Below are 8,623 nucleotides of genomic sequence, written 5' to 3'. Positions count from 1 at the left end.
TCTCTTGTCTATGTCTGTTGTATATATATATCTCTCTCGAGGTCCTTCATCACACACTCTCAGGTAACCACATGTTTACGACTATCAGCTGTTCCAAGTAGCCTCAAGGTACTCCAATGTTTACAAACAGTGATACTCATTCATATTTTCATTCATTCATAAAAATTTACAAGTCGTAGTCATGGTAAATAGTGAAGTGAATTAATCGTTAATGGTTTAAGGGGATAATGGGGTAGTTTAAGGGGTTTCAATATTAATGTAAGGGGTTTATATAGGATGGGATAATGGGTTTCAATATTACGTTAAATGGTAATAGGGTTGGATAATTGGTTTCAATATTACGTTAAATGGTAATAGGGTTGGATAATTGGTTTCAATATTACGTTAAATGGTAATGGGGTTGGATAATTGGTTTCAATATTACGTTAAATGGTAATAGGGTTGGATAATTGGTTTCAATATTACGTTAAATGGTAATAGGGTTGGATAATGGGTTTCAATATTACGTTAAATGGTAATGGGGTTGGATAATGGGTTTCAATATTACGTTAAATGGTAATAGGGTTGGATAATGGGTTTCAATATTACATTAAGGGGTTTTGTAATGGATTGGATAAGGGATTCTGTAGTTAGAGAATATTTACCCTTGGATAAAGAGTTTTGTACTTCTCTTAAAAGGGATTTAGAGTAGGATTAAAGGCTCCCGCAATTAATTTAAGAGGATTAATGGATAAATATAAGATTTAACACTTAATTTAACCTAAGCTCCCAAAAAATCCACCTTCCTTAATTCCCGAGTTGAAGGTTAATTAGAGATGTAACTTACAATCGAGTTAATACAAAGACTAAGCTTACTGTAGGATTATTAACGTATTATCACCTACAGTAAGTTTTTGAAGATCACGTTAAGATTAGGCACCTCAGCTTATTCCATCTCATGATTTAACGTTCTAACGGTGACGTAACCTAACATAACGTAACGTAACCTAACCTATTTTAACATAACCTAATCTAACCTGACCTAACCAAATGTAACCTAACCTAACTAGGGTGTTTAATTATCAGGTGAAATAAGCTGGGGTGCCTAATATTCACGTGATCTCAGTTATTTAGTCATACACCCAACGAAAATTGACTTTTACCACAGGCAGCAGACGTGGCCAATGAACAGCTCAGCTTCATCTGTGACGTCAGCTCCGTGGGAGGCTACAAATATACCCTCTCTGTGACGTCATGACAATCAAAGCCAATCATATTCCTTGTTGAGGTACCAAGATGATTTTTTTTTTATTTCAAATCACCATGTTTAGAATGAATGTTGATGTTAATTAGAGACAAAAATTATACTATATCTTTATGGGTGTCATTTTATGTCGAGCAGTGACGTCATGGTGATGAAGACTTGTCAAATTCAATTTACAGTTGCCAGACAACAGTAGAATCCTATCCTGTTTTATTTTGAATTTCCATGTAGATCTATCATGCTTAGATATGACGTAATTGTAATCGTGACCTATCAAATTCCACCTCAGTTTCATTCCTTCAGGGACCGTAATGTTCCTTGGGGGGCCATAATGTTCCCTCAAGGGGCCGTAATGTTCCCTCAGGGGGCCGTAATGTTCCCTCAGGGGGCCGTAATGTTCCTTCAGGGGGCCGTAATGTTCCCTCGGGGGCTGTAATGTTCCTTCAGAGGGCTGTAATGTTCCTTCGGGGGCCGTAATGTTCCCTCAGGGAGCCATAATGTTCCTTCAGGGGGGTGTAATGTCCCCTCAGGGGCCATAATGTTCCTTCAGGGGGCTGTAATGTTCCTTCAGGGGGCCGTAATGTTCCTTCAGGGCCATAATGTTCCTTCAGGGGGCCGTAATGTTCCTTCAGGGGGCCGTAATGTTCCTTCAGGGGGCCGTAATGTTCCTTCAGGGGGCCGTAATGTTCCTTCAAGGGGCCTTAATGTTCCTTCAGGGGGCCGTAATGTTCCTTCAGGGGGCCGTAATGTTAAGAATTTTGTTTTATATACTCGAGCGGTTACGAAAAGTTACGGCCGCGTCTTCTCCTGTGGCTTTCAAACAATTACTCAATTTGCATACCCGAGAGTAAAGCCCAGTTGCGTAAGGTATTGCATAGAGGAGAGATGTGCCTTAAAGCTGCTTGTTCAGGTATGTGTGTGTGCGTGTGTGTGTGTGTGTGTGTGTGTGTTGAGGTGAGTGTTGCGTGGAGGGAGTGTTTCTTGTATGTTATGTTGTATGTATGTATGTATGTATGTATGTATGTATGTATGTATGTATGCATGTATGTATGTATGTCTTGGGTTATAACTTACCACGCACCACAAGTACTCGTCAGGAAGTGTCTCACCAGCATCCACAAGTACAGAGAAAGTTAGGAACAGTCATCTTATGTTGCTTTCCCAACCTCACCATCCTCTCTGAAATGCTAATGTCGACTTTGTGTGGAAGAGAGAGAGAGAGAGAGAGAGAGAGAGAGAGAGAGAGAGAGAGAGAGAGAGAGGGGAGAGAGAGAGAGAGAGAGAGAGAGAGAGAGAGAGAGAGAGAGAGCAATCAATTAAAGATTAAAACACGTCACACTTGGGATTGTTGATACAGATTCTACACATGAGACGTGTGAAGTCAGTCGGGTACATAAATGTAATATTGTCACCTAATTTCTTTCTATCTATCTATCTATCTATCTATCTGTCTATCTATCTATACTTAATCACTTATCTTGGGGTCTCGAGAACGATTGAACACTCCTCATCTTCAGTCCCCGTGAACCCATCCAACTTCCATTTTCCAATTTTAGGAGCAAGTTTCAATCCCTCGGGTGGTGGCAGCGCGGTCATGATTTATAAACTTGAATATATCACTGCTTATGGGTTACTTCATGGCATAAATCATAGCTCTAGTTCTTTTTTCGTCTTCTTGTTCCTGTTCTTGTTGTTCTTGTTTTTTTTTTCTCTCTCTCTCTCTCTCTCTCTCTCTCTCTCTCTCTCTCTCTCTCTCTCTCTCTCTCTCTCTTCTTCTTCTTCTTCTATTCTTTTCTCTCTCTCTCTAGATTGGCTGAAATTCGGTAGGGTGGGTGTGGTGGTGGGGTAGGGGTGGGGGTGATGATGTTGTTGTGGGGAGGGTGTGGTAGTGGTGTGTAGTGGTACTGGTGGTGAATATGAGTGGTGCTGATGGTGGTATTGATGGAGAAGGTCTGGTGGTAGTGGTGGGGTTGTAGTGGTAAATTATGTTAGTGTATTATCAATAATTATTGTTGACTCTGAGTATCGCCTTGGTCAGTTCCAACACTTCAGCCTTGACTATGTAAGTACGGCAGATTATACGCTCGGCAAATAACCACCAACACGGAGGCACGGTGGAGGAGTGGTTACAGCACTGAGCACATAATTGGATCGTCCTTGGTTCGAAAGATAACTGATATGAAAGCAAATGATTAATGTCCAGTTTTAAGGAAGTGGCAGTAGTGTCAACACCCACAATATACACATTGGTAAAAGTATATTTACTTCACAAACATTCAGACGGACAATCGGGGGAAATATTATCTTAAATGCATCAGGTTTACGAAAAGTTGATTCTAGAAGTGAGTTAACTGGTGTATACTGTACTGTACTGTGTGGTGGTCGAATAGTTAAATTTGGAGATGATGGAGGTTTATAATGCTGACGGGTGAGACGCATAACCCTCCCATGTACTGTCGTGGGACGGAGTACAGTCACAACATTAATAATAAAAGAAGTATGAGAGTGCGTGGGGGGTCAACACAGCCGGTATATAGAAGACCAAGAGTATGTTAGAGTGTAAGGAACAAAATCATACAACCGAAAGATACAGTAACGTTATTAACCCCTATAAATACAATCAGTGATACAGTTGCCTAATAAAGTATTGTAGAAAATAATGACCAATTGGGTTCACATTGCCGTGGTCCAACGATGACGTAACACAGCTCTGGCTTAGCGACAGAGCCACACACACACCGCGGCACTGACTCCTCGTACACCACTACAGGCAACAGAAGCGATATTACAAGTGAGGTCTGCCCGACTCTGCCTGTCACCCCATTTCTTCTTCAGGGACTTGTGCAGTAGACAAGAGTAAGGGTTTGAGTGGCAGGTGACGAGGTATGGCGGTTTGGATCATGTACCCTGATAACATCGCTAGTGGGAGCATTCAGTAGCGTCTGGCGTTATCTTCCTTATCTACAAAGACGAACTTTTGTAGAAGTTATGTCTACCGCCCCTCTACATAAAGTGACACTCGCTTATGGTAAGAGATTAAAAGATCCTTCGTCAAGAGACCGTCAGGGGCAGCAGAAACAACATAACAAATGACCTGAACACTTTCACTATTTCTTCTTCAGGCGCTTCTGTAGCAGACAGCCACAAGGGCATGAGTGAGTGCGTCTCAGGTCCCGTCGACAGTAGACCATTAAACCCAGAAAAAAAATGTGATGTGAAAAATAAATCTCCCTACTGACAATTCCTTCACCTTCACTCCTTCTTTAGCGACTTCTGCAGTAAACAAGCACAAGGACTTGAGTGGCAGACGGCACATGTGTAAGTCTAAGACCCCATCAGGAGTCGTCAGCAGATCATGTCACTTATAACTGGAAAATAAGGTACTGGACGCCTTGTCTCTGTGACCTGTGAGTGAGTGTGCCCTTGGGAGCCTCACAGTGTCTCCTACTGAAGGTTTCTCTGAATGTTTAAGTGAGAGGACGGAGGCAGAGAAGGAGAATGGGGGAAAAATAAAATGAAGGAGGAAGGAAAAAGGATAGGAAGACAAAAAGATGGGAGGGAAGGAAGAAGGATGGACTGAAAAGAAGGATGGGAGGGATAGAAATTAGATGGGAGGGAAGGAAAAGGGTAGGAGGGAGGGAGGGAAAAAGATAGGAGGGAAGGAAGAAGGATGTGAGGAAAGGATGGATGAGATGAAAGGAAGAAGGATGGGAGGAGAGGAAGAAAGATGGGAGGGAAGGATGCAGCTTGGATGAAAGAAGATGGATGGAAGGAGGGAGGGAAATATGTGTGATGGAGGGAGGGAAGGAGCGAGGTAATAGAGGGGTTCAAGTGTGGGGAGTAGGAAGAGAATGAGGAGAGATAGATAGAGAAAACATACCTGGAGACACAAAGTTAAACGAGGAATTAGAATGACTTTAATAAGAAAATAAAAATCTACAATCATCTGTACGTCACATAAACCAAAGAAGAAAAATTATATCAGAGTATAAACAAAAGACATGTCCGGAAGCGTCCTAAAAAAGAAAGATTTGATATAATAAAATATTTATAGAGTATAACGAAAACGTTCTTTAAACATTCGTATATATATATATATATATGTGTGTGCGTGTGTTATTATTCACTTCTGCAGTGTTCGTGCGCGAGTGGTCGACTGGCAGCAGAACGAACCAATAAGAATATTTCTGTTCTTTCAATAAAACTATATCCAGTGAAGAGATATAACAGTCGAAAAGTTTTCACGACGGGAATGTTTGAGCGTTCACGAGTTCAATTATTGTTTTGTTTTGCCAATGAAATGTGTATTGTTCACGGTTTGTATATATATATATATATATATATATATATATATATATATATATATATATATATATATATATATATATATATATATATATATATATCTTGGAGATGCAGTGAAGGAAGGGGGTAGAGGTGAGAGTGGAAGATGAGGGTAGAGGGTGAAGGTTGAGGGTGGAGGTGTGTGGAAGGAGGCCGCAGAGATGACTAAGATGAATAGCCAAGGTGACAAGAAACCTGAAAGGTGTGCAGCTGTAAGTGGGTGAAGCGACAGAGGCGGCGCCGCGCAACACAGGAGTCAAGAGGAGGTTGTGTTGAGCCTCATGATGCTGGAGGATGACGGGGAGGTAAGTCAAGTGAGAACCGGAATTAGGGAAGCAGTATATATATATATATATATATATATATATATATATATATATATATATATATATATATATATATATATATATATATATATATATATATATATATATATATATATATATATATATATACGTGTTACACTAAATAGGGATAATTGCCCAATAGCGAAAACTTTAGCTGGATATAGACGATTATGTAGAATTGTAGAACATCACTTTACAGGGGAATATAAATGATTAGTTTCACAGAAAACCTAACCTAAACTTATTATTCCTAACGTCACCTAACCATTGAGTTAAATATTGAAATTCAGTATAAGTACACTACCACGATCCATTGACCTATTGGACGAAATCATCATTATTGTTAATGAAAAAGAAAGAGCAGTTCCATAATGTGACGTAGTAAAGTGGGTCTGTGATCTACAGGAGCACTTCTTGTTGACACCACCCGTCATCTAAATCGGTTACATATTAAACATGAAGGAAGTAAGCTGCTTGTTTTACATGTTGCATGAGCTTTTCAACATAACCTTGAGCTGTTTTATTCGCAGTTCCTTCAAGGTGAATTAGCTCATTTTCAAACATTAAAATATGATTTATTAATAGACATAAAAATAAAATTTGGAACTACACAACAAGGAGGAACATACACGTCCCCAGCTGTTCAACAACCACAATTTCTACAGATGTTTGCCAAAAGGTCAGCCTCGATTTTTGGCTAAGAAGACTGCATCGTATAAGCACCGGGGGCGTAGCTCAGTGGTAGAGCATTCGACTGCAGATCGAGAGGTCCCTGGTTCAATCCCGGGCGCCCCCTGGTATGCAATCTTTTTCGGCTCCACTTACGTCTACTAACTAACATTCACTCTCAAGAATCTTAACGAGTCAAAGGTTTGAAATGGACAGAACGACGACAATCTACTGAACACCCTGCTTTCCGATTTTAGCCTTAATAAATAGTAATATCAATCTTATCAACATCATATTATTGACAAGCTACGGTCAGCTCAGGCTAGATCAGGTCAGGTCAGATTAGGTCATGTTAGTTGCGTCCCTATGAGAAACACGAAACAACATCAGTCCACACTCAAGGAACTAAAATTCGAGAAGAAAGAAACCACGGCAGGATGGTCACTGTCAGGGGCGTGATTACCGACAACTGAGAAGGACGGCGTGATAACTGAGCCAGGTTAGGTTAGGTTAGGTTAAGTTAGGTTAGGTTAAGAATACTGAAAATACCCCCTCTAGAGATCAGTAAATGTTGGGTTCCTATGAAACATTATATCCAAAGGTATCAGCGGATATTTCAATTAGGCTCCCCCTCCCTGACTCCTGAAAAAATAAGGAGGGTCGGGGAGGAGGTAGTGAGCTCTTCTTTGTCTGAGGTAAATTGAGTATTACTGCGTTTAGAAGTGTGTTGTATTTAAGCCTTTGGTGGTAGAGTGTTAGTGCCGTTAAATTTCTAATCATACATACATACATCATACATACATACATACATACATACAGTACATACATACATACATACATACATACATACACACATACTGAGACACTAACACGCCAATTAGATCCAATAAAAGACTGATGAGGGACAAACGCTTTGGCGCCGACTGAGTTTATTTGTGTGTGTGTGTGTGTGTGTGTGTGTGTGTGTGTGTGTGTGTGTGTGTGTGTGTGTGTGTGTGAGCGTATGAGAGTTACTAAACACAGTGCCAGAGTCCAACATTTCTCACCATAGTGCTAGGGTGTCTCTAAAAAGTGCCTGAGTACATAAGTCCGATGTCAGGTTGGGCGGGAGAGAGAGAGGATTAGGGAGGCGAGCTTAAAGTAAGAGAGAGTGCCACTTGTTGGTATTAGCTGCCAGTGTGGTGCCGAGGTCAGGACTTAGTGGGAGAGGGGAAGAGGAGAGAATGGGAGGAAGAATGGGAGAGAATGGGAGGGGAAGAGTGGGGAGAATGGGAGGGGAAGAATGGGAGAGAATGGGGGGGGGAGGAGAGAAAGGGGAGAGAAGAGGGGAGAGAATGGGGAGGGGAAGAGTGGGAGAATGGGGAGGGGAAGAAGAGAGCGGGGAGGGAAGAGGAGAGAGAATGGGGAGGGAAGAGGGAGAATGGGAAGAGGGGAGAGAATGGGAGGGGAAGAGGGAGAGAATGGGAGGGGAAGAATGGGAGAGAATGGGGAGGGGAAGAGTGGGAGATGGGGAGGGAAGAGGGAGAGAATGGGGAGGGAAGAGGGAGAGAATGGGGAGGGGAAGAGTGGGAGAGAATGGGGAGGGGAAGAGTGGGAGAGAATGGGGAGGGGAAGAGTGGGAGAGAATGGGGAGGGGAAGAGTGGGAGAGGCAAATTGTACTAAAAAGCTATGGTCTTCCTGTAAACCTAAGGTGGCTAAGCACACACACACACACACACACACACACAAAAGAAAGACGAAGACAAAGAAACAAGTAAGTGGTGATGAAGATAGACGTAAAGTAATTGTAGAAAATTGTGATTGATGTGAGGATGGAGGGAGGAAGGAGAGAGTGGATAACGCTAAAGGGGCAAGGAGAGGGAGACAAGACAAGGTTGACGAAAGTGGAATTAAAGAAAGACCGATAAACGAGATCTGGATAAACGTAGTGAAAATTGGAGATAGGAATAAATCTGGAATTAGAGCAAAGAAGAAAGGTGAGACTCATGGAAGAGTGAAGAAATGGGGAATAGAAGATAA

At 41.6% G+C, this 8,623-nt stretch overlaps 1 non-coding gene across 1 annotated transcript; it reads left to right on the top strand.

The window, feature by feature from the left end:
- The first annotated feature begins 6,658 nt into the window (after positions 1-6,658).
- Trnac-gca lies at positions 6,659-6,730 on the top strand. The gene has a single exon. It is a non-coding gene; the product is annotated as a tRNA-Cys (tRNA).
- The last annotated feature ends 1,893 nt before the right edge of the window (positions 6,731-8,623 follow it).

The sequence above is a fragment of the Homarus americanus genome, unplaced genomic scaffold, assembly GCF_018991925.1.
Source record: "Homarus americanus isolate GMGI-L3 unplaced genomic scaffold, GMGI_Hamer_2.0 scaffold24922, whole genome shotgun sequence".
Taxonomy (NCBI): domain Eukaryota; kingdom Metazoa; phylum Arthropoda; class Malacostraca; order Decapoda; family Nephropidae; genus Homarus; species Homarus americanus.
The sequence above is the reverse complement of the archived record's forward strand: the minus strand, read 5'-3'. Positions and strand labels throughout refer to the sequence as shown.